This window comes from Ammospiza caudacuta, chromosome 18 (genome assembly GCF_027887145.1).
Source record: "Ammospiza caudacuta isolate bAmmCau1 chromosome 18, bAmmCau1.pri, whole genome shotgun sequence".
Lineage (NCBI taxonomy): Eukaryota > Metazoa > Chordata > Aves > Passeriformes > Passerellidae > Ammospiza > Ammospiza caudacuta.
The window spans coordinates 15,840,086-15,867,140 of record NC_080610.1 but is presented as its reverse complement, the minus strand read 5'-3'; the positions used below and the strand labels follow the sequence as shown (position 1 = coordinate 15,867,140).

The 27,055-nt window shown below is 46.7% G+C and overlaps 2 long non-coding RNA genes across 2 annotated transcripts; both read right to left on the bottom strand.

Moving 5' to 3' along the window:
- Positions 1 to 3,335: 3,335 nt before the first annotated feature.
- LOC131565808 (uncharacterized) lies at positions 3,336 to 6,512 on the bottom strand. Its single transcript, XR_009275479.1, has 4 exons — positions 6,271 to 6,512; positions 5,583 to 5,646; positions 4,810 to 4,885; positions 3,336 to 4,692 (listed from the first exon to the last, which is right to left on the bottom strand). It is a non-coding gene; the product is annotated as an uncharacterized LOC131565808 (long non-coding RNA).
- A 15,553-nt stretch (positions 6,513 to 22,065) lies between these two features.
- Positions 22,066 to 24,664, bottom strand: LOC131565818 (uncharacterized). Its single transcript, XR_009275480.1, has 4 exons — positions 24,423 to 24,664; positions 23,735 to 23,798; positions 22,962 to 23,037; positions 22,066 to 22,844 (listed from the first exon to the last, which is right to left on the bottom strand). It is a non-coding gene; the product is annotated as an uncharacterized LOC131565818 (long non-coding RNA).
- Positions 24,665 to 27,055: the final 2,391 nt, after the last annotated feature.

The window sequence follows — 27,055 nt, the reverse complement described above, 5'->3', positions numbered from 1 at the left end:
GAAACCACTTTTTTTTTTTTTTTTTAAGCTTTTGCCAGGACTCCAACAACAACTTCTTCTCCTTCTGAAATGTCCCTTCTCCTTCCCAAATTCCTTACAACTTCTGAGTTTACATCCAAGCAAAAAGCAAAATTCGTGCACTTGTGCGTTCGATGCTCCTGCCAGATTCTCTGTTTCCCTCCACATCTTCTTACACTTTCAGTCTTCACTCTGTCCTGCCGTGATGAGTTTGACGGACGAATTGGTAAACGTTAAGAGAGGATTTCCCTGCCTCCCTCCCCAGAGCTGGTTTCCTTAGTGCATTTCACTCAATCCCAGGCCGGCAACGATGCACGCTCACCTCAAGCGTGCAAGGCTCACAGCTGCTCGGCTAAATGCGGCTGTAATCGGCTAAACTCGGCCATTGTCATCTGCATTCGGCTGGACTCGACCCTTCGGCACGGCTCGGCTCGCTTCGGCCGAACTCGGAGCCGCTCTCTGCGCTCGGCGCGCCTCGGCTCGCTTCGGCCGAACTCGGAGCCGCTCTCTGCGCCCGGCGCGGCTCGGCTCGCTTCGGCCGAACTCGGAGCCGATCAGTGCGCCCGGCGCGGCTCGGCTCGCTTCGGTCGAACTCGGAGCCGCTCTCTGCGCTCGGCGCGCCTCGGCGCTCTTCGGCCGAACTCGGAGCCTCTCTGTGCGCCCGGCGCGGCTCGGCTCGCTTCGGCCGAACTCGGAGCCGCTCTCTGCGCTCGGCGCGGCTCGGCTCTCTTTGGCCGAACTCGGAGCCGCTCTCTGCGCCCGGCGCGGCTCGGCTCGCTTCGGCCGAACTCGGAGCCGCTCTCTGCGCTCGGCGCGCCTCGGCTCGCTTCGGCCGAACTCGGAGCCGCTCTCTGCGCTCGGCGCGGCTCGGCTCGCTTCGGCCGAACTCGGAGCCGCTCTCTGTGCGCCCGGCGCGGCTCGGCTCGCTTCGGCCGAACTCGGAGCCGCTCTCTGCGCCCGGCGCGGCTCGGCTCGCTTCGGCCGAACTCGGAGCCGCTCTGTGCGCCCGGCGCGGCTCGGCTCGCTTCGGCCGAACTCGGAGCCGATCAGTGCGCCCGGCGCGGCTCGGCTCGCTTCGGCCGAACTCGGAGCCGCTCTGTGCGCCCGGCGCGGCTCGGCTCGCTTCGGCCGAACTCGGAGCCGCTCTCTGCGCTCGGCGCGGCTCGGCTCGCTTCGGTCGAACTCGGAGCCACTCTCTGCGCGGCCCGGCTCGCCTCGGCCGAACTCGGAGCCGATCAGTGCGCTCGGCGCGCCTCGGCTCTCTTCGGCCGAACTCGGAGCCGCTCTCTGCCCTCGGCGCGGCTCGGCTCGCTTCGGCCCAACTCGGAGCCGCTCTCTCCGCGTTCGGCTGAGCTCGCCTCGGCTCGGCTCCCTGACGGCGGGCAAGCGGCGCCGCCTCACGTTAAACTCGCCCGGCTCGGGGCTCTCCTGCTGCCGCGTCCCGCGGGCGGCCCGGCCATCGCACGGACACGATCGGGAGCGCGGCGTGGCACAGGAGCTCATTGGGCAGTGACCGCACTCGCGCTAATTAGCGCGCACGAGAGCAGCGGGCTCGGTTCGGCTGAGCTCGGCTCGGTTCAGGCAGCCTCGCAAGCCTGGCCTCGGTTCGCTCGAGGCCGTCAGGTTCCGCCGGTCTCGCCTTGGTTCGGCCGAAGGAGGCGTCGTTCGCTCGTGTTTTTACAAATATCTTTCTATATTGACTGTATATTTCTATATTTAATTTTATACTTCTATAATACTTCCATTATTCCAAATAAAAACCCCGTCTCTAACCAAATAAATAAAAAAACCCTTCTTTTAAAGGATACTGAAATATTTTTTATTTATACTTTGTATAATTATACATTCATATTTTAATTTATCGTTTCTTTGGATGTATTACATTAATAATGATATATTATATATATAAAATTTTAAAATAGATTTAAATCATTATTTAAATTATGTATAATATCTACTGCTACAACTAATTTTTTCTGATATTTTAAATTTTTATATTTATCTGTATGTATTTATTATATATTTCTAAACTTAGATTTCTACCTTTATATTATTTGCATTTATAATTTTTACAATCAAAACACTGCCTATTGACCAATAAAGAAAACCCGCTTTATTTAAGTATTTTAAAAATATTTTCATGTTTATAATTTTCATATTTATATTTATAATTTGTTCAATATTACATGAGAACACACCTGCTCCTGCACCGCAGTGGGGCCCCCTCTCCTGGGGACCTTGGGGTGCCCCAACGGCATCAGAGCCCCGAGTCTTCACCCCCTTCTCCTCTATTTAGAAACTACACTGGAACTTTTTTCTGGAAATAAAGACATTACCTAAATCCTCTCCCCGTGTCCTAGACAGATGGATATTCAGTTATTAGTTGGCTGGGCAGCAGTTTCTTAAATAGAATGATAAACAAGATGTGAACATTTCAGCTACAAGCAAATAGGCAAATCTGAACAAGGTACTGGTGGGCGACCACTGAAGTTATTTTGAAGGAATTTTTTAAACAATAAAATATTGATACCACAAAAATAAAGCAAAAAGCTAACTACTGGCTAAGAAAAAATTAACTTTTGACAGCAACAACATTCCAACCACACAGGCTTTTTCCCGATGTCATACCTTATAACTACCTCTCTTGGGAATTCTCATCATGTATCCCAAAAGGAATAAATACCTCAGAGCGTCCTAAAGCAAAAAGTAGCACACATGAGCTCCTCACACTCCCGGGAGGCCTGCACAGCGTGCACTGAGTCTGCAACAAATTCTGCTCAGTGAGAGTCTGCAAACAAAGGTTCAATTGATGAATTGAACTGATTGTAAAGGGAGGTTTTCTAAGCACAGAAGCACAACAAAGAACAAGCAAAAACAATTCTTAAAAAAAACCTGCAAGTTTTATTTAGCATATATGCGACTGATTTCCACCCTGTGGCTTCTCACTTTGATTCGCGTCTGTAGGTTCAGGAAGATGACAATGCACACTCTGCCCTCCCTGAGCCCCCCACAGCAGCTGAGCGCTGCTCCGTGCGCTCAGATCGTCAGGAACTGGATTGCCCGCATGGACTGGAACTGCTCTGCTGCAGATTCAGGAGAGAGAGGCTGGCTGAGGCGTCGTCCCAATTCCATTTCTGTGTGACGAGAAGCGGTTTGTTCCCAACGGGTGCAACAATCCCCAGCTCGCTTCCATGGTGAGTACCGATGGCACACAAATGGCAGCCTGAGGAAATCGTGTTCTGGGCTCTAAGTGGTCGGGACAGGGTCTGATTTTTTGTTTTGCATCTGTATGATGATTAGTACGACAGGGCCCTGATCGATGACATGGCAGCACAGAATTAAAAACTCCTCAATAGGATTACATCGACTTCTAGGAAAAGACAAAAGCCTAGGACCCTTCTGAAATCTATTTTTAATGCGAAGCACACGGATTGTCACTATGCTGTGCCTTCCAGCTTTTCAAAGCAGCTTACCTCTGAAGACCAGAAAACATTTATTTCTACAGAAACAACGGGCAACCCCCAGGCTAATCTCAGCGCTACTGTTTAATAGGGGATCTGCCAGCGTGCCAGTCCAGCTTCAAGTGTGCTTTATTTCAGTCTAACATCCCCTCAAAATTCTTCTCACATCTCCCAACCCTGACATCTTATTTTTCCCTAAAGCTTCTCATCATTAGCAATTTCCAAGTAACATGGTATTTTTACAACATTCAAAAATGTCATGCTGGACTGTGCTAGAGAGTAATTTGCAAATATAAGCTTAGCAAAGTTTGAATTGACTTGTCCAGAGAAAAAACCTACAAGTGAACACCTACACCTGCCTACAAAGAGCTAACAAGCCCCTGGCAGCTGCCAGCATCAAAGCACAGCGGATGTTTCTAATACAGGGTAAGGATAACAATATCACCTTTTGTTCTCTCCAGCTTGTTTTCCCTGCAGTCATATTTTGCTTCTTATGATTTTTTTAGTCTCTGCATCTTCTTGGACAGCACCGAGCCCGACGACAAGGATACGAGAGTCTTTCCCTGCCGTAGGGAGAGAACCAGGAAAACAGTTAAAATAAGAACAGGGTAGTTTGAAATTCATACTTCCAATGAGAAGCAGCGCCTAACAAACAGAACAAAAGTAAACAAAGCATGGTACCTCCCTGGGGACAGAAGACTTACAAACTCTCCAGGATTTACAATTCTAGCGACCAACCCCTTCAGGACGGCAGCCAAGTGTCCCATGAGGTGGTGCTGCACCAAAGAACCATCTGAGAGGTTCCAAAGAGTGAAACGCACAATATTTTGCAAAGCCGTAAAATCTTGCAAAATAACAAAAATACAATAGATGTAAACTACAGGGTAAGAGTACAAGTGTTCACTTTAAGAGCTGGAACCATCCAGGTGAGCACCTGATAACTGGATCCTCACCAGAGTTTGAACCCTTCAGGACACAGAAGGGTTTTCCCCAGAAATTTCACAGACTGAGTTTTGATACAAGTATACTTGCCAGACCCTCAGAAACATCACCCATTCTCCAGGTGTCTGGAGAGAACTGCAAATGGCTCTCACGTAGTTTGAGCTAGCTCTGTAAGGTCTCAGGGTGAATTTCACCAGATGCAACCAAACTGGGCAACTCCCAGTGGGACAGAAGGAACCCAAAGCTTGGGCTCGCAGAGCTGCAGCAAATACTGAGGAAACAAACATAACAGCGTAAAAAATAATAAACCATCCTTTTTTTTTCTCTTGCTTTTGTTTTTTTCTTATTCAGATCAGCATAGCAATTAAAGAGAAGGTGAAAAACTCACCATTACTGAACATTTCATCATCTGTAGGCTGAGCATCCTTAGCACAGAGGACTCCAAAGTTAAAATTCACCGATCCCTGGGAAATAAAACCAAATATTGTATGATAAACAATCAAACAGCAGACGTAAAAATTTGTTTCCTCTAAGGACTTTCGGGTACGTATGTACCTTTGCATACATCCAACACATTGGAACATACACTTTATACCATCTCCTAATAAGTAAAAATTTACCTTTAAACTTTGATAGTACAGCATAAAATTATGAACTTAAATTGGTGATCTGTTATTATTAAGTTGGTGCCTAAAGTTATTTCTGCTGTCAGGTTCAAAAAAACATTAATTTTTTTTACTGGAATGAGCAATTGATTTCAAAGTCATCACAAGCCCACCAAAACACAAAGCAGTATTCACTGGATGGGTCTGTGAGCTAGAAGTAGTTAGGCTTGTACTTCCCTCTTGCTATTCCAGAACCAATAAATCCTGTCAACAAAACCAGGATCTATAGCCCACTGCTGTGAAAGATTCTACGAGGATGATGGTTTGATTTGTGTTTAGAAGTTTTGATTTGAAATGGCCAGTTCAATGGATAAAGACAGTTTAAGTAGTATTACATTGCTATTATTATTATTTCTATTATTATTTTTACTATTACTACTGCTATTGTTATCATCTGCTACTGGAAGAAACAAACCAGTAGTACCTATACTTAATTACTTTTATTTCCAGGAAATAATAAAGAAAAAGAACCAAACCAAAAAAAGTCACTTCCTACCTTTTATATCAAGGGATGAAAAATTTCTCTTGGGCTCTTCTCCAATTTATCAAGACTCATAGCACTGAAAGGCAAACAAAACAGTGCTTTATAGAAGGGCAAGTGCACATTTCAAGGCTGAACCACCAACTGATTGCAGTGACAGCAGTTACAACATGAATCGTTCCCAGAGCCTCTGTTAAATGGAATGTTCTGTGGAACTGCCGTTTCTTTCCCAAAACACTAACTTCCAACACTTCCTAATAATATTTTGTATTTTAAAACAAAAGAAGTTAGTGAGACTCTGTGCGGAGGTCAGGTTTAAATTTATTTCCTTCTAAAGCACAGAGCTCTGTTCCATCACCCTTCACTTCGGCTCTACACTGAATCGTGGTGAGCATTTGAGGAGTGCTCCATAATCAATTCTATTTCTCTCTTTTTCTAGCTCTCTCTATTCCTAAATCATTCCAGACAAGTCAAATGAAAAATGAAAAAAACAAGTTCAGCATCAAAGTCACACTTTTTCCCGTTGTCTGGTCAAGAACAGGCTCTAAATCCACTTACTGCTGCCTTCAACGATTCAGACTTGCAAAAGCATTCTTACATATTTTACAGGTTTATCATAAAACCCACAGAACGCAAGCTCTGAATTACAGGAAAAGGTACACAGGCAAATATCTAAAGGGATCACTTATTAGTAAATACATACCTTGGTAGAGATCGCACTGAGAACCTTTCTGAGGGACTCTAAGGGACGCATGTTTTCTGAGCACCCTATAAACAAGAAAAGCTAGGATATAGTACAGGACATCCCCACTTTTTCTACATATTCAAATAGTATTTTTAATAAAAACAATTCAGTTAAAAAAGAAGGAAGAAAACCAAGCTAATTTTACTCAGCTGTATTTACTGCCGATTTAGAGAACAATGCCGGGCAGCGTCGGCCGTTGCGGCACACGTCGCGCCGGCAGCAGGGCCTGCCGGGAGTTGGAGTCTCGGGCTGGTAGCCACTCATGTGCCGCGATAGCCGTTGCGTCACACGCCGCGCCGGCAGCAGGGCCTGCCGGGAGTTGGAGTCTCGGGCTGACAGCCACGGCTCCGTCCCCCGCCACCGGGAGCTGCAGTCCCTCCCGGGCATCAAACGGGTCCTTCGCCCCAGGGCGGGGAAGGACCTGAGGCAGGACCGCTCCTCCCGAATGCCCTCTCTTTTCCCCTCCAACTCTTTTTCTTTTTTTAACGCTGTTTTTCACCCCTTTCCCTTCCCTTCCCTTCTGCTCTCCTGCTTTCTTTCCTTTCCTTTTTTTCCCCTTCCCTTTCCCTTTCTTTTTCTTGTATTTGTAATCTTGGTTTTCCTTCCTAGCTTTAGAATCAAAAAGCAGCAGTAGTAACTTTCAGGCTACCTGGGAGTAAAAAAAACCCCAAAACTATAATGATTGAAAGAAAACTATTTATTCCCTGGGAGCCTGAAATTTTCTACTGCTGCACATGACACAGAGCTTTTTATTCCTTCTTATATACAGTTGATATTTTATACTCGCTTTATACACCGCCCCCTGCCGTCTGCACCGGCGCTCTGCAGGCAGAGTGCTGCGGCGTCGTTCGGTTCTGTTTAAATAAACTCGGCTAAATTAGGCTTGGTTCGGCTTAGGTCTAAAATCGTTTCGGTTCGGCTTTTCGTCTAAATTCGGCTTTTCCGGCTCTTCGGCTGAACTCGGCCCGGTTGGGCTAAAGTCGGTCATATTCGGCTCTTTGTCTAAATGCGGCCAATGTCGGCTACAGTCGGCTATCGGTTACACTCGGCTATCATCGGCTCTTCGTCTCAAGTCGGCTGTGTTCGGCCACACTCGGCTCTTCGTCTCAAGTCGGCTGTGTTCGGCCACACTCGGCTCTTCGTCTCAAGTCGGCTGTGTTCGGCCACACTCGGCTCTTCGGGGAAACTCGGCTGTTTTCGGCTACACTCGGCTCTTCGGGGAAACTCGGCTGTTTTCGCCCACACTCGGCTCTTCGGCTCTTCGGAACAATTCGGCCCGGCTCGGCTCCCTCAGGGCGGGAAAGCGGCTGTCAGAGGACCCCGGCACAGCGAGGCGTTTCCCCACATGCCTGTCACAAACCCGCCGAAATACGCCCGCCCGCGGCGCCGCTGAGACCACAGCATGTGTCGGGTACACTTGAAACGTCACAGAAAATACCACCGGGGCCGCGCCGGGGTCGGTATTCCATGCAGGCAGTCCACTGACACCCACCCCGGTCCTCCACTTCCCCGCCCTTTTCGCCGCCCTGTTGAGAAGGTCAACCAAAAGTCCGCGACATCCGCGACGCGCCACTCCCAAGGTGGCGGCCTCTCGGCGCAGGGCTGCAGTACCGCGCTCTGTCCACAAGGCGGCAGCACTGCCGCCCGCCCCAGCCGGGGGCGCAGCGCGCCTCGGGGCTGCGGGCAGGCAAGGTGGCAAAAAAGAACAGGGGCGACCCCCGCCGAAAACTGCTCTGAAATAAATGCCAAAAACCTGCCTCTTACCCCACCAGAATCAAACAAGGCCCCTTGCTTTAAAGCCATGTTTAAATAAATTTTTTATTTCCATTTTTCGTATTTATATTCACATGCATAGCTATAGTGGACATTGATGTAGCATGTAATTTATATAACATTATTCTATTTCTATTATTTGTATTTACTTATATTTTGTGCTTTTATAAATATCTTTCCACATTGATTGCATATTTCTATGTCTAAAATTACATTTCTATCATGCTTTCACTATTTAAAATACAAATCCCATCCTAACTAAATAAATACAAAAAAGCTCTATTCTTTTAAACTACATTGAAATATTTTTATATTTATAGCGCTCATGACTATATTCACATTTATATTTGCAGTTTATACTTAAGTATTATATTAATCATTATGTATAACATGTATCCTATTCAAATAAGAGATAAATTATTTTCCTAATTATGTACCATATCTACTGCTACAACTTATTTTTTCTTACATTTTTAATTTTTATATTAACCTTCAGCTATTTATGATCTATTTCTATTCTTAGATTTCTACCTTTATATTATTTGTATTTATAATGTTTATACTAAAACACCTGCTTTTGCCAAATAAAAAAAAAAATCCCCTTTATTTTAAACTACTTAAAAAAACCTAGAGTATATCAATCTGGTATAACATATAACAAATGATAGATATGATAGATGTAAAATTGATATAAATATTGTAGTGTATTATAGGAAATAAATAAAAATCAATATGATCCATAACACAAGTAATACTGTATAAATGTTATATTTATGTTATTTTATATTTCAAATAATTTAACATTTCTTTATATATTTGCATATACTTGACAAACATTTCTATATTTATACTTGGGTTGCGATTTTTTTCTGGGTGTTTTCTGGGTCTTTTCTTGCCCTTCTTCGAATTTTTTTCTGGGTTATTTCTTGTCCATCTTGGGGGTTTTTTCTGGGTTTTTTCTTGCCCATCTTCAGACTTTTTTCTGGTTTTCTTCTTGCCCATCTCAGAGGTTTTTTTTTGGGTTTTTTTCTGGGTTTTTTTCTTGCCCATCTTGGGTGATTTTCTGGGGTTTTTCTACGTTTTTTTCTTGCCCATCTGGGATTATTTTCTGGGGTTTTTTTCTCGTTGCTTTCTTGCCCATCCTGGGCTTTTTCTGGGTTTTTTTCTTGTCCATCATGTGGTTTTTTTCTGTTTTTTTCCTGCTCATCTTCGTCTGGTTTTCTGGGTTTTAAGCCAAAATCGGTACATATCATGTCAGTTCATGCAATACAACCCGGCTGGGGATTTTTTATTCTAAATTTAACAAGGAGTCGCAAAACCTGGAAAGCAAAAGTCACACACACAAGGTTAAATCCAGTCAGCATGCACTCACACACGCAGAAACGAGCAGACACAGACAGACACAGCCACGTGCTCTCACACACGCTCACACAATCTTTCCACTTAAATGCTCACTGCGGCCCTTACTCGAGATGCTGAAGAACGTGCTGTGACACATCTTCTGGCTGCCGCTCCTTGAGGTAAAATGGCAGATCCTGGGGAAATCAGCAGCCTCGGGGACCTGTGAGACGACAGGAAGGGTCAACGAGTGGCTATCTGACAGCTAGGACTTGTCTCCTCTCTGGACTGATAAATTTTCTACCCAAAATCCAATAGAAGACAGATGTATAGGTACATAGAACATAAGCCACCATAGGCAGATACAATACAAGCCAGGACTTGCAAAAATTCTCCGGAAGATGAATTCTTGCGCCCTATTCCCTTTCAGAAGAAGGAACCTACACAACTACTGCAGTCATCTGAGGAGGTGCATCTGAAAAAAAAGTTAGGACAACAGTCAGACGGTTCAATGATAACTGAAGAGCTCCAGATATCCTGTGTCCATCTACAAATCCCATCTAGAGTCCAACTACACCCCACACTGCACATTACAAATCCCCGGGCCCTCTCCTATTGCACCAGGCTATGCGGCAGGGCAGAGCAGCTCGGGCACAAATGTGTGCTGACAGCCGTGACACAGGATGGACAGGACAGGACAGACAACGGGGACACAACACAGACAGAAAATTCTAGGCAAGGAAAATGGCTGCAAGGACTGAGAGAATGCAAAAGGAGATGACCGAGTTCAAACTGATGGTGAGCTGATGAGGCTCAGAGAACCCCGAAGGAAGAAGATGATAACTGAATGATTTCTTCTAAGAACTGCAAAGATGGATGCCTAGGAATCCTACGGTCAGAATCCTCTACCTAACCTCATATTACGCCAAGTCCTAATCCACCAAAATGGATCCAGGTGGGGGCATAGCCCAGACCAAGACCTGACAAGACATCAGATGCGATGCTTCCAAAGACAGAAGAGAGTCTGACGCCTGTCTGAGCTCCCCAGTCAAAAGTTCTGTGGCCTGGGTGCCAGGACAGGGAATGCAGAGATCACAGATGCTAACAAGGATGCCAAGATTAATGACAGGCACCCCTAAGGTAAAAGACATGGGATACACAAACAACACACAATTCACAACAGACAAGTGACACGAGACACACCGGGACTGCTCTGCCCTGCTGCACACCTCAGCACTGTGATCAAAAGTGAGACTTGGCTTCTATGGGGCCTAAGGGGCCACTTCATTAACACCCCCCCACCTCCAAACTGGACTCAAAACCCCCTCCCTGTAATCCCCAAACCAGCACCGTGCTTTCAGCCCCTCTGTGGGTCATGGCCCTCTACTTATCTCTCATACATCTGGGGATGCTGGTCCCTGTCAGGTGCAAAGAAAGGCCACCTCATCAGATGGGAAGGTCCTGCTGGCACCGGGCTGGTGTCTCTCAGACAGCTAGATTAAAGAGAACCAAACATCAGTGCCTGATCTTGGCACCGCATCGGCCAAAACCCCACCACTCTGCTACTCACCGCGCTCCTAAGAAGGCCCGGCACCTCCTAACCCTGACCCTCTGCCACACGTGGAATGCATCTGCACCTGAAAGAAAGTTAGAACACATGTCAAACATCACCAGGATAACTCACAAGCTGCAAACACCATATGTCAATCTAGGAACAACATCTAGAGCCCAAGTACAGCCCACATTACAAATTTCAACTCCCCAAGGCTTGTCCTATTGCAGCAGGCCGTGTGGCAGGGCAGAACAGCTCCGGCAAAAAATGTGTGCACACACCCGTGACACAGAAAGTGACAAACAGGGGGGACATGAAACACGACACATCATGCTTGTGGTGAGGGCCTCGAGGGGAAAAGGCAAAAGGGACCCCAAAGACACACGAGGGAGCACGGCACACCGGACAACACGACACAGACCGGAGCTGTTCTGCATTGCCCGCCTGAAAGCTGCCATCAAAAGTAGAGCCTCTCCCTTTAGCTGTCCTAAGAGGCCTTTGGAGAAGATTGCTTTCCCCTCTGCTCATTTTTGAATCTGTCCCAAGAACTCCCAATCTGCTACTCCACCATCTCCAGACCGTGGCCCCCGACTTATCTTTTGGATGATCGGTGAGGGGAATCCACGCTGCACCTGAAATGAGTCTGCCTTGGAGGGCTCTGTGATGGCCTGTGAGCCTCTCGGTCAGCTGCAATAAAGAAAACCAAAACCAAAGTATGAGTCCAGAGTTATGTGGGCCAAATCCCTGCAAGTCAGCTACTTGCCCTCTCCTGAGTGTGCCTGGCTCCTTCAGGCTCCAGCTTCATCCTGATTCCAAGGCTGTGGCCTTCATTAGCAGTGGCACCTGGGTTACAGAAAGACAAAGTTAAATGGCATTCCTCTGAGTGCAGTGGATCACCTTGTATGCTGTAAGCCATGGGAATGCCTCTGCTAGGCTTCTGAACAGCTTTGTGTGGGGGGGCCCTCAAATAAACACCCTTTCTCACCCTGCTGCTTGCAAACCCGCTCCCAAGAAATCCTAAACTGGATACCTGATCACCCTCCCTCGCCCAGGCACCATCCTCAACTCACCTGAAGCCTCAATCTCAAACATCATCCTTGACACTGGGCAAATCCCTCTTGTGACACGATGAATCTGCTGAAAAATTGTTGTGCTTGAGAGCTGAGCAATAACAGCCAATTCTCTCGACTGCTCACCTTGACTGCTGGCATCCAGATTGACTTCCTGAAAAGAAAGACAAAGAACAGAGCTGTAACACACTCACCATACACACTTCTGCTGCAGAGACAAATGGGGCCTCACCGGCTCGGGGCAATCCCCTCACCCGGGATGGGGCCCTCTGGCACACATTTAATCCATCTGAATCTGAAAAAAAAGTTAGGACAAGAGTCACACTCTTGTAGGATAACTGATGAGCTCCAGATGCCCTGTGCCCATCCACAGATCCCATCTAGTGTCCAACTACACCCCACATTACACATTCCAAGTCTCCAAGACTTCTCCTATCGCACCAGGCTGTGCAGCACGGCAGAGCAGACCCATCCCAAATGTGTGCTGACACCCGTGACACAGGACAGACAGGACAGACAACAACAGGGGACACAACAGGAAAAGAAATCTCTTGGCAAGGAAAATGGCTGCAAGGACTGAGAGAATGCAAAAGGAGATGAGTGAGCTGAGACCGATGGTGAGCTGATGAGGCTCAGAAAACCCTGGGGGACGAAGATGATAACTGAATGATTAATTCCAAGAACAGCAAAGATGGATGCCTAGGAATCCTACGGTCAGAATGCTGTACCTAACCTCATATTATTACAAGTCCTAATCCACCACAATGGATCCAGGTGGGGCATAGCTGTCCATACAGCTCAGAACTAGACCTGACAAGAAATCTGACTGGATGCTTCCAAAGAGGTAACTTTTGACTGGGGAGCTCAGACAGGTATCAGAAACTCATATATGGCCTGGGTGCCAGGCCAGGGAATGCAGAGATCAGAGATGCTAACAATGATGCCAGGGGTACTGACAGGGCCCTCCAAAGGTAAAAGACATGGGATACACAAACAACACATAATGCACAACAGACAAGTGACACGAGACACACCGGGACTGCTCTGCCCTGCACACCTCAACACTGTGATCAAAAGTGAGACTTTGCTTTTATGAGGCCTAAGGGGCCACCTCATGAACATCCCCCACCTCCAAAGCTGAATCAAAAACTCCACCCAGTATTTCCCGAAACAGCACCATGACTTCATCACCACTGTGGGTCGCAGCCCTCTACTTATCTCTCATACAGCTGGGGATGCGGGTCTCGGGTGCAAAGAAAGCTCACCTTGTCAAACGGGAAGGTCCTGCTGGCACCGGGCTGGTGTCTCTCAGACAGCTAGAGTAAAGAGAACCAAACATCAGGGCCTGATCTTGGCACCGCATTGGCCAAAACCCCACCGCTCTGCTACTCACCGCGCTCCTAAGAAGGCCCGGCACCTCCTAACCCTGACCCTCTGCCACACGTGGAATGCATCTGCACCTGAAAGAAAGTTAGAACATATGTCAAACACCACCAGGGTTACTCACAAGCTGCAAACACCTTATGTCAATCTAGGAATAGCATCTAGAGCCCAAGTACAGCCAACATTACAAATTCCCCCTCCCTATGGTTCGTCTTATTGCAGCAGGCCATGCGGCAGGGAAGAACAGCTCTGGCACAAATCTGTGCACACACCCGTGACACAGAATGTGACAAACAGGGGGACATGAAACACGACACATCATGCTTGTGGTGAGGGTCTCGAGGGGAGAAGGCAAAAGGGACCCCAAAGACACACTAGGGAACACAGCACACCGGACAACAGGATACAGACTGGAGCTGTTCTGCACTGCCCGCCTGAAAGCTGCCATCAAAAGTAGAGCCTCTCCCTTTAGCTGTCCTAAGAGGCCTTTGGAGAAGATTGCTTTCCTCTCTGCTCATTTTTGAATCTGTCCCAAAAACTCCCAACCTGCTACTCCACCATCTCCAGGCTGTGGCCCCCGACTTATCTTTTGGATGATCGGTGAGGGGAATCCACGCTGCACCTGAAATGAGTCTGCCTTGGAGGGCTCTGTGATGGCCTGTGAGCCTCTCGGTCAGCTGCAATCAAGAAAACCAAAATCAAAGAGTGAGTCCAGAGTTATGTGGGCCAAATCCCTGCAAGTCAGCTACTTGCCCTCTCCTGAGTGTGCCTGGCTCCTTCAGGCTCCAGCTTCATCCTGATTCCAAGGCTGTGGCCTTCATTAGCAGTGGCACCTGGGTTACAGAAAGACAAAGTTAAATGGCATTCCTCTGAGTGCAGTGGATCACCTTGTATGCTGTAAGCCATGGGAATGCCTCTGCTAGGCTTCTGAGACACCTTGGGAGGGGCTCTCAAATAAACAAATAAAGACCCTTTCTCACCCTGCTGCCTGCAAACCCCCTCTCAAGAACTCCTAACTGGATGCCTGCTCACCCTCCCTCTCCCAGTAACCATCCTCAACCCACCTGAAGCCTCAATCTCAAACATCATCCTTGACACTGGGCAGATCCCTCTTGTGACACGATGAATCTGCTGCGAAATTGTTGTGCTTGAGAGCTGAGCAATAACAACCAATTCTCTCCACTGCTCACGTTGACTGCTGGCATCCAGATTTACTTCCTAAAAGAAAGACAAAGAACAGCAGTGTAACAGAGTCAGTTGAGAGGTGTAACAGAGTCTGCTGCAGAGGCAAATGGGGCCTCACCTACTCAGGAGAATCCCCACACCTGGCATGGGGCCCTCTGGCACACATTTAATCCATCTGAACCTGAAAAAAAAGTTAGGACAAGAGTCACACTGTGGCAGGATAACTGATGAGCTCCAGATATGATGTGCCCATCTACAAATCCCATCTAGAGTCCAACTACACCCCACATTACAAACTCCAAGTCCCTGGGACTTCTCCTATCGCACCAGGCTGTGCAGCACGGCAGAGCAGCTCGGGCACAAATGTGTGCTGAGAGCCATGACACAGGATAGGACAGACAACGGGGACACAACAGGAACAGAAATCTCTTGGCAAGGAAAACGGCTGCAAGGACTGAGAGAATGCAAAAGGAGATGAGTGAGCTGAGACCGATGGTGAGCTGATGAGGCTCAGAGAACCCTGGAGGAAGAAGATGATTACTGAATGATTTATTCCAAGAACAGCAAAGACTGATGCCTAGGAATCCTACAGTCAAAATCCTCTACCTAACCTCGTAATATTACAAGTCCTAATCCACCATAATGGATCCAGGTGGGGCACAGCTGTCCATACAGCTCAGAACAAGACCTGAAAAGACGTCTGACTGGATGCTTCCAAAGAGAGAAGAGAGTCTGATGCTTGTCTGAGCTCCCTAGTCAAAAGCTCTGTGGCCTGGGCGCCAGGCCAAGGAGTGCAGAGATCACAGAGGCTAACAATGATGCCAGGGTTTCTCACAGGCCCCCCTAAGTGAAAGATATGGCATACGCAAACAACACATAATGCACAATAGACAAGTGACACGATGCACACCGGGACTGCTCTGCCCTGCTGCACACCTCAGCACTGCAATCAAAAGTGAGACTTGGCTTTTATGGGGCCTAAGGGGCCACTTCATGAACACACCACACCCCCCCCTCCAAAATTGGACTCAAAACCCCCTCCCAGGAATTCCCAAACCAGCACCGTGCTTTCATCCCCTCTGTGGGTCACAGCCCTCTACTTATCTCTCAGACATCTGGGGATGCTGGTCCCTGTCAGGTGCAAAGAAAGGCCACCTCGTCAGCTGGGAAGGTCCTGCTGGCACCAGGCTGGTGTCTCTCAGGTAGCTGTATTAAAGAGAACCAAACATCAGTCCCTGATCTTGGCACCGCATCGGCCAAAACCCCACCACTCAGCTACTCACCGCACTCCTAAGAAGGCCCGACACCTCCTAACTCTGACCCCCTGCCACACATGGAATGCGTCTGCACCTGAAAGAAAGTTACAACATATGCCAAACACCACCAGGATAACTCAAAAGGTGCAAACACCTTATGTCAATCTAGGAATAGCATCTAGAGCCCAAGTACAGCCAGCATTACAAATTCCAACGCCCCACGGTTTCTCCTACTGCAGCAGGCCATGCGGCAGGGCAGAACAGCTCCGGCACAAATGTGTGCACACACCCGTGACACAGAAAGTGGCAAACAGGGGGGACATGAAACACGACACATCATGCTTGTGGTGAGGGTCTCGAGGGGAGAAGGCAAAAGGGACCCCAAAGACACACTAGGGAACACAGAACACTGGACAACACAACACAGACCGGAGCTGTTCTGCACTGCCCGCCTGAAAGCTGCCATCAAAAGGAGAGCCTCTCCCTTTAGCTGTCCTAAGAGGCCCTTGGAGAAGATTGCTTTTCCGGCTGCCAATTTTCAAATCTGCCCCAAGAACTCCCAACCCACTATTCTCTCATCTCCAGGCCAAGGCCCTCGACTTATCTTTTGGATGATCGGTGATGGGAATCCACGCTGCACCTGAAATGAGTCTGCCTCGGAGGGCCTCGTGATGGCCTGTGAGCCTCTCGGTCAGCTGCAATAAAGAAAACCAAAACCAAAGTATGAGTCCAGAGTTATGTGGGCCAAATCCCACCAAGGCAGCTACTTGCCCTCTCCTGAGTGTGCCTGGCTCCTTCAGGCTCCAGCTTCATCATGATTCCAAGGCCTTCATTAGGAGTGGCACCTGGGTTAGAGAAAGGCAAAGTTAAATGGCATTCCCCTGAGTGCAGTGGATGACCTTGTGTGCTGTAAGACATGGGAATGCCTCTGCTAGGCTTCTGAGAAGCCTTGTGTGGGGGAGGCCTCAAATAAACAAATAAAGACCCTTTCTCACCCTGCTGCCTGCAAACTCCCTCCCAAGAACTCCTAACTGCTCACCCTCCCTCTCCCAGTCACAATCCTCAACTCACCTGAAGCCTCAATCTCAAACATCATCTTGGACCTTGGGCGGATCCCTCTTGTGACATGATCAATCTGCTGAATAAAATGTTGTGCTTGACACAGCTTGGAATTTCAGGGAGTTGCACTCCTCAATTAAAAAAAAAAAACAAAACAAAAAAAACCCAACAAAACCAATCCCAAAAACAAACAAAGAAAAAAAACCAAACAAACAAAACCCACACAAACAATAAATCCCAAAACACCTAACTCCCCACAGAAACAAAAAAACCACAGAAAACATCAAAAAATCCAAAACCCCCACAAAAACCAACTAAAAACCCCAAAATGAAAACCAAAAAAAACCAAAAATTCCACCAAAAGAAATCCAACCAAAAAAACAACCAGAGCAAAACTACAAATTACAAAAGCACCTTACCACTCCTAAACACAAAACCCAAAATCACAAACCTAAATACTCCCTGTATTCCATGCTGTTTTCTTCACAGAATCTTCCAAGCCTCTGTGCTTTAGATGCCCAGAAACACCTGCTGAAAAGATGCTGAGACGGGCTGAAAAAGCCTCTTCACTGAAATGAGGAGAGCTCTTAACCCAGCACATCCCAGAGAGGGAATGAAGCCCCTCAGCCACGGCTGGGGTTAATATACCCCTGATTGTGCCCGCCTCTCGTTCCCATGGCACCCAGGAAAAGGGAGGGGGCGAATCCCACCAAGCCCTCAGAGCAGCTGCAGCTGTTTGGCTCCTCTGACTCACATTCAAGGGCAGTAAAGGGCTTGTTATAGAAGAAAACTTTTCAGAAAAGTAACAGTGCTTTCTTTTTTTGCAACAACTACTTGGAGCAGAAGAACAGAAAACTGGCAAGATATAAAACTTTGTGGTAAGGTTACATAGCTAGATCAATTGGGTAATTGGGTAATTTGCTGTTACCTTACATAATTATTCTGTGTTTAACAAAAGCCATCTAATAAATTCACACCCAAAACTCCAGCAGCCCAGCTGGCCCTACCAAATCTCTATGTTTATGCATACAGTAAACAAAACCAAAATCCCAGTAATACCTATCAGAAGTCTGTGAAAGAAACCTCTTGAAATTGATCCTACCTCAAATACAAAACAACCCATGCAAAGTTAGCTTGACTCAATAAACAATTTACACAGAGCTAATAACACCAAGAAATAAAACAGCACACCATATACCACCAAAGAATATAATAGTGAAGAAAAAAGAAACCACTTTTTTTTTTTTTTTAAAGCTTTTGCCAGGACTCCAACAACAACTTCTTCTCCTTCTGAAATGTCCCTTCTCCTTCCCAAATTCCTTACAACTTCTGAGTTTACATCCAAGCAAAAAGCAAAATTCGTGCACTTGTGCGTTCGATGCTCCTGCCAGATTCTCTGTTTCCCTCCACATCTTCTTACACTTTCAGTCTTCACTCTGTCCTGCCGTGATGAGTTTGACGGACGAATTGGTAAACGTTAAGAGAGGATTTCCCTGCCTCCCTCCCCAGAGCTGGTTTCCTTAGTGCATTTCACTCAATCCCAGGCCGGCAACGATGCACGCTCACCTCAAGCGTGCAAGGCTCACAGCTGCTCGGCTAAACTCGGCTGTAATCGGCTAAACTCGGCCATTGTCATCTGCATTCGGCTGGACTCGACCCTTCGGCACGGATCGCCTCGCTTCGGCCGAACTCGGAGCCGCTCTCTGCGCTCGGCGCGCCTCGGCTCGCTTCGGCCGAACTCGGAGCCGCTCTCTGCGCCCGGCGCGGCTCGGCTCGCTTCGGCCGAACTCGGAGCCGATCAGTGCGCCCGGCGCGGCTCGGCTCGCTTCGGCCGAACTCGGAGCCTCTCTGTGCGCCCGGCGCGGCTCGGCTCGCTTCGGCCGAACTCGGAGCCGATCAGTGCGCCCGGCGCGGCTCGGCTCGCTTCGGCCGAACTCGGAGCCTCTCTGTGCGCCCGGCGCGGCTCGGCTCGCTTCGGCCCAACTCGGAGCCGCTCTCTGCGCCCGGCGCGGCTCGGCTCGCTTCGGCCGAACTCGGAGCCGCTCTCTGCGCTCGGCGCGCCTCGGCTCGCTTCGGCCGAACTCGGAGCCTCTCTGTGCGCCCGGCGCGGCTCGGCTCGCTTCGGCCGAACTCGGAGCCGCTCTCTGCGCCCGGCGCGGCTCGGCTCGCTTCGGCCGAACTCGGAGCCTCTCTGTGCGCCCGGCGCGGCTCGGCTCGCTTCGGCCGAACTCGGAGCCTCTCTGTGCGCCCGGCGCGGCTCGGCTCGCTTCGGCCGAACTCGGAGCCGATCAGTGCGCCCGGCGCGGCTCGGCTCGCTTCGGCCGAACTCGGAGCCTCTCTGTGCGCCCGGCGCGGCTCGGCTCGCTTCGGCCGAACTCGGAGCCGCTCTCTGCGCTCGGCGCGGCTCGGCTCGCTTCGGCCGAACTCGGAGCCACTCTCTGCGCGGCCCGGCTCGCCTCGGCCGAACTCGGAGCCGATCAGTGCGCTCGGCGCGCCTCGGCTCTCTTCGGCCGAACTCGGAGCCGCTCTCTGCCCTCGGCGCGGCTCGGCTCGCTTCGGCCCAACTCGGAGCCGCTCTCTCCGCGTTCGGCTGAGCTCGCCTCGGCTCGGCTACCTGACGGCGGGCAAGCGGCGCCGCCTCACGTTAAACTCGCCCGGCTCGGGGCTCTCCTGCTGCCGCGTCCCGCGGGCGGCCCGGCCATCGCACGGACACGATCGGGAGCGCGGCGTGGCACAGGAGCTCATTGGGCAGTGACCGCACTCGCGCTAATTAGCGCGCACGAGAGCAGCGGGCTCGGTTCGGCTGAGCTCGGCTCGGTTCAGGCAGCCTCGCAAGCCTGGCCTCGGTTCGCTCGAGGCCGTCAGGTTCCGCCGGTCTCGCCTTGGTTCGGCCGAAGGAGGCGTCGTTCGCTCGTGTTTTTACAAATATCTTTCTATATTGACTGTATATTTCTATATTTAATTTTATACTTCTATAATACTTCCATTATTCCAAATAAAAACCCCGTCTCTAACCAAATAAATAAAAAAACCCTTCTTTTAAAGGATACTGAAATATTTTTTATTTATACTTTGTATAATTATACATTCATATTTTAATTTATCGTTTCTTTGGATGTATTACATTAATAATGATATATTATATATATAAAATTTTAAAATAGATTTAAATCATTATTTAAATTATGTATAATATCTACTGCTACAACTAATTTTTTCTGATATTTTAAATTTTTATATTTATCTGTATGTATTTATTATATATTTCTAAACTTAGATTTCTACCTTTATATTATTTGCATTTATAATTTTTACAATCAAAACACTGCCTATTGACCAATAAAGAAAACCCGCTTTATTTAAGTATTTTAAAAATATTTTCATGTTTATAATTTTCATATTTATATTTATAATTTGTTCAATATTACATGAGAACACACCTGCTCCTGCACCGCAGTGGGGCCCCCTCTCCTGGGGACCTTGGGGTGCCCCAACGGCATCAGAGCCCCGAGTCTTCACCCCCTTCTCCTCTATTTAGAAACTACACTGGAACTTTTTTCTGGAAATAAAGACATTACCTAAATCCTCTCCCCGTGTCCTAGACAGATGGATATTCAGTTATTAGTTGGCTGGGCAGCAGTTTCTTAAATAGAATGATAAACAAGATGTGAACATTTCAGCTACAAGCAAATAGGCAAATCTGAACAAGGTACTGGTGGGCGACCACTGAAGTTATTTTGAAGGAATTTTTTAAACAATAAAATATTGATACCACAAAAATAAAGCAAAAAGCTAACTACTGGCTAAGAAAAAATTAACTTTTGACAGCAACAACATTCCAACCACACAGGCTTTTTCCCGATGTCATACCTTATAACTACCTCTCTTGGGAATTCTCATCATGTATCCCAAAAGGAATAAATACCTCAGAGCGTCCTAAAGCAAAAAGTAGCACACATGAGCTCCTCACACTCCCGGGAGGCCTGCACAGCGTGCACTGAGTCTGCAACAAATTCTGCTCAGTGAGAGTCTGCAAACAAAGGTTCAATTGATGAATTGAACTGATTGTAAAGGGAGGTTTTCTAAGCACAGAAGCACAACAAAGAACAAGCAAAAACAATTCTTAAAAAAAACCTGCAAGTTTTATTTAGCATATATGCGACTGATTTCCACCCTGTGGCTTCTCACTTTGATTCGCGTCTGTAGGTTCAGGAAGATGACAATGCACACTCTGCCCTCCCTGAGCCCCCCACAGCAGCTGAGCGCTGCTCCGTGCGCTCAGATCGTCAGGAACTGGATTGCCCGCATGGACTGGAACTGCTCTGCTGCAGATTCAGGAGAGAGAGGCTGGCTGAGGCGTCGTCCCAATTCCATTTCTGTGTGACGAGAAGCGGTTTGTTCCCAACGGGTGCAACAATCCCCAGCTCGCTTCCATGGTGAGTACCGATGGCACACAAATGGCAGCCTGAGGAAATCGTGTTCTGGGCTCTAAGTGGTCGGGACAGGGTCTGATTTTTTGTTTTGCATCTGTATGATGATTAGTACGACAGGGCCCTGATCGATGACATGGCAGCACAGAATTAAAAACTCCTCAATAGGATTACATCGACTTCTAGGAAAAGACAAAAGCCTAGGACCCTTCTGAAATCTATTTTTAATGCGAAGCACACGGATTGTCACTATGCTGTGCCTTCCAGCTTTTCAAAGCAGCTTACCTCTGAAGACCAGAAAACATTTATTTCTACAGAAACAACGGGCAACCCCCAGGCTAATCTCAGCGCTACTGTTTAATAGGGGATCTGCCAGCGTGCCAGTCCAGCTTCAAGTGTGCTTTATTTCAGTCTAACATCCCCTCAAAATTCTTCTCACATCTCCCAACCCTGACATCTTATTTTTCCCTAAAGCTTCTCATCATTAGCAATTTCCAAGTAACATGGTATTTTTACAACATTCAAAAATGTCATGCTGGACTGTGCTAGAGAGTAATTTGCAAATATAAGCTTAACAAAGTTTGAATTGACTTGTCCAGAGAAAAAACCTACAAGTGAACACCTACACCTGCCTACAAAGAGCTAACAAGCCCCTGGCAGCTGCCAGCATCAAAGCACAGCGGATGTTTCTAATACAGGGTAAGGATAACAATATCACCTTTTGTTCTCTCCAGCTTGTTTTCCCTGCAGTCATATTTTGCTTCTTATGATTTTTTTAGTCTCTGCATCTTCTTGGACAGCACCGAGCCCGACGACAAGGATACGAGAGTCTTTCCCTGCCGTAGGGAGAGAACCAGGAAAACAGTTAAAATAAGAACAGGGTAGTTTGAAATTCATACTTCCAATGAGAAGCAGCGCCTAACAAACAGAACAAAAGTAAACAAAGCATGGTACCTCCCTGGGGACAGAAGACTTACAAACTCTCCAGGATTTACAATTCTAGCGACCAACCCCTTCAGGACGGCAGCCAAGTGTCCCATGAGGTGGTGCTGCACCAAAGAACCATCTGAGAGGTTCCAAAGAGTGAAACGCACAATATTTTGCAAAGCCGTAAAATCTTGCAAAATAACAAAAATACAATAGATGTAAACTACAGGGTAAGAGTACAAGTGTTCACTTTAAGAGCTGGAACCATCCAGGTGAGCACCTGATAACTGGATCCTCACCAGAGTTTGAACCCTTCAGGACACAGAAGGGTTTTCCCCAGAAATTTCACAGACTGAGTTTTGATACAAGTATACTTGCCAGACCCTCAGAAACATCACCCATTCTCCAGGTGTCTGGAGAGAACTGCAAATGGCTCTCACGTAGTTTGAGCTAGCTCTGTAAGGTCTCAGGGTGAATTTCACCAGATGCAACCAAACTGGGCAACTCCCAGTGGGACAGAAGGAACCCAAAGCTTGGGCTCGCAGAGCTGCAGCAAATACTGAGGAAACAAACATAACAGCGTAAAAAATAATAAACCATCCTTTTTTTTTCTCTTGCTTTTGTTTTTTTCTTATTCAGATCAGCATAGCAATTAAAGAGAAGGTGAAAAACTCACCATTACTGAACATTTCATCATCTGTAGGCTGAGCATCCTTAGCACAGAGGACTCCAAAGTTAAAATTCACCGATCCCTGGGAAATAAAACCAAATATTGTATGATAAACAATCAAACAGCAGACGTAAAAATTTGTTTCCTCTAAGGACTTTCGGGTACGTATGTACCTTTGCATACATCCAACACATTGGAACATACACTTTATACCATCTCCTAATAAGTAAAAATTTACCTTTAAACTTTGATAGTACAGCATAAAATTATGAACTTAAATTGGTGATCTGTTATTATTAAGTTGGTGCCTAAAGTTATTTCTGCTGTCAGGTTCAAAAAAACATTAATTTTTTTTACTGGAATGAGCAATTGATTTCAAAGTCATCACAAGCCCACCAAAACACAAAGCAGTATTCACTGGATGGGTCTGTGAGCTAGAAGTAGTTAGGCTTGTACTTCCCTCTTGCTATTCCAGAACCAATAAATCCTGTCAACAAAACCAGGATCTATAGCCCACTGCTGTGAAAGATTCTACGAGGATGATGGTTTGATTTGTGTTTAGAAGTTTTGATTTGAAATGGCCAGTTCAATGGATAAAGACAGTTTAAGTAGTATTACATTGCTATTATTATTATTTCTATTATTATTTTTACTATTACTACTGCTATTGTTATCATCTGCTACTGGAAGAAACAAACCAGTAGTACCTATACTTAATTACTTTTATTTCCAGGAAATAATAAAGAAAAAGAACCAAACCAAAAAAAGTCACTTCCTACCTTTTATATCAAGGGATGAAAAATTTCTCTTGGGCTCTTCTCCAATTTATCAAGACTCATAGCACTGAAAGGCAAACAAAACAGTGCTTTATAGAAGGGCAAGTGCACATTTCAAGGCTGAACCACCAACTGATTGCAGTGACAGCAGTTACAACATGAATCGTTCCCAGAGCCTCTGTTAAATGGAATGTTCTGTGGAACTGCCGTTTCTTTCCCAAAACACTAACTTCCAACACTTCCTAATAATATTTTGTATTTTAAAACAAAAGAAGTTAGTGAGACTCTGTGCGGAGGTCAGGTTTAAATTTATTTCCTTCTAAAGCACAGAGCTCTGTTCCATCACCCTTCACTTCGGCTCTACACTGAATCGTGGTGAGCATTTGAGGAGTGCTCCATAATCAATTCTATTTCTCTCTTTTTCTAGCTCTCTCTATTCCTAAATCATTCCAGACAAGTCAAATGAAAAATGAAAAAAACAAGTTCAGCATCAAAGTCACACTTTTTCCCGTTGTCTGGTCAAGAACAGGCTCTAAATCCACTTACTGCTGCCTTCAACGATTCAGACTTGCAAAAGCATTCTTACATATTTTACAGGTTTATCATAAAACCCACAGAACGCAAGCTCTGAATTACAGGAAAAGGTACACAGGCAAATATCTAAAGGGATCACTTATTAGTAAATACATACCTTGGTAGAGATCGCACTGAGAACCTTTCTGAGGGACTCTAAGGGACGCATGTTTTCTGAGCACCCTATAAACAAGAAAAGCTAGGATATAGTACAGGACATCCCCACTTTTTCTACATATTCAAATAGTATTTTTAATAAAAACAATTCAGTTAAAAAAGAAGGAAGAAAACCAAGCTAATTTTACTCAGCTGTATTTACTGCCGATTTAGAGAACAATGCCGGGCAGCGTCGGCCGTTGCGGCACACGTCGCGCCGGCAGCAGGGCCTGCCGGGAGTTGGAGTCTCGGGCTGGTAGCCACTCATGTGCCGCGATAGCCGTTGCGTCACACGCCGCGCCGGCAGCAGGGCCTGCCGGGAGTTGGAGTCTCGGGCTGACAGCCACGGCTCCGTCCCCCGCCACCGGGAGCTGCAGTCCCTCCCGGGCATCAAACGGGTCCTTCGCCCCAGGGCGGGGAAGGACCTGAGGCAGGACCGCTCCTCCCGAATGCCCTCTCTTTTCCCCTCCAACTCTTTTTCTTTTTTTAACGCTGTTTTTCACCCCTTTCCCTTCCCTTCCCTTCTGCTCTCCTGCTTTCTTTCCTTTCCTTTTTTTCCCCTTCCCTTTCCCTTTCTTTTTCTTGTATTTGTAATCTTGGTTTTCCTTCCTAGCTTTAGAATCAAAAAGCAGCAGTAGTAACTTTCAGGCTACCTGGGAGTAAAAAAAACCCCAAAACTATAATGATTGAAAGAAAACTATTTATTCCCTGGGAGCCTGAAATTTTCTACTGCTGCACATGACACAGAGCTTTTTATTCCTTCTTATATACAGTTGATATTTTATACTCGCTTTATACACCGCCCCCTGCCGTCTGCACCGGCGCTCTGCAGGCAGAGTGCTGCGGCGTCGTTCGGTTCTGTTTAAATAAACTCGGCTAAATTAGGCTTGGTTCGGCTTAGGTCTAAAATCGTTTCGGTTCGGCTTTTCGTCTAAATTCGGCTTTTCCGGCTCTTCGGCTGAACTCGGCCCGGTTGGGCTAAAGTCGGTCATATTCGGCTCTTTGTCTAAATGCGGCCAATGTCGGCTACAGTCGGCTATCGGTTACACTCGGCTATCATCGGCTCTTCGTCTCAAGTCGGCTGTGTTCGGCCACACTCGGCTCTTCGTCTCAAGTCGGCTGTGTTCGGCCACACTCGGCTCTTCGGGGAAACTCGGCTGTTTTCGGCTACACTCGGCTCTTCGGGGAAACTCGGCTGTTTTCGCCCACACTCGGCTCTTCGGCTCTTCGGAACAATTCGGCCCGGCTCGGCTCCCTCAGGGCGGGAAAGCGGCTGTCAGAGGACCCCGGCACAGCGAGGCGTTTCCCCACATGCCTGTCACAAACCCGCCGAAATACGCCCGCCCGCGGCGCCGCTGAGACCACAGCATGTGTCGGGTACACTTGAAACGTCACAGAAAATACCACCGGGGCCGCGCCGGGGTCGGTATTCCATGCAGGCAGTCCACTGACACCCACCCCGGTCCTCCACTTCCCCGCCCTTTTCGCCGCCCTGTTGAGAAGGTCAACCAAAAGTCCGCGACATCCGCGACGCGCCACTCCCAAGGTGGCGGCCTCTCGGTGCAGGGCTGCAGTACCGCGCTCTGCCCACAAGGCGGCAGCACTGCCGCCCGCCCCAGCCGGGGGCGCAGCGCGCCTCGGGGCTGCGGGCAGGCAAGGTGGCAAAAAAGAACAGGGGCGACCCCCGCCGAAAACTGCTCTGAAATAAATGCCCCAAAACAACCGGGAAGAGGAAAAAAAAAACTTCTGCCTCTAATCTAATAGAACAAAACAAAACAAAACCTCAACAATTTCTTTAAAAAAAAAATTAAATATTTAAAAAAATATTTTTTTCATATTAATATTCACATTTCTATTTACAATGTATATTGATTTACACTGTCCATTTATACATTTGTTTTTATGAATACATTTCTATTCCATATTGCATATATCCCTAAAACTTAAATTTATTTTTATATGTTTATACATATTTTTACATAGTAAGTATATATTTCTGTTAGGATTTTTACTTCTGTAACACTCACAGTACTCAAAATAAAACCCCTGCCTCTACCCCATACATGGCAAATAAAACCCCCTTTCATCTCAACTGTATTTAATTTTTTTAAAAAAACATTTTTCAAATTTATATTTAAAATGTTTACTGATGTATGATCGATTTTGCATTTATATTTAGCGATTTATTTATAAATTTATATTCTATGTTACATGTGTTCCTATTACTTATATTTTTATATACTTTTATTCATATCTTTATATATTTATTATATCTTTCTGTGTTAGGATTTTTACATCTGTAACACTTACATTATTTAAAATAAAACCCCTGCCTCTACCCACATTAAAGCCAAAAAGAACCTCAGTCTTCTCAACTGTATTTAAATATTTTTTAAAATTCTGTTTTTCAGGTTCATATTCACTTTTACATTTAAAATGTATACTAATGTATACTCTTATTTGTATTCTCCATTACATCTCTTCCTATTATTTATATTTACTTAAATTTTGTGTTTATATATATATATTTATATCTTGATTTTATATCTCAATATTTAGAAATATATAACAATAATATCTACATTCATATTATTT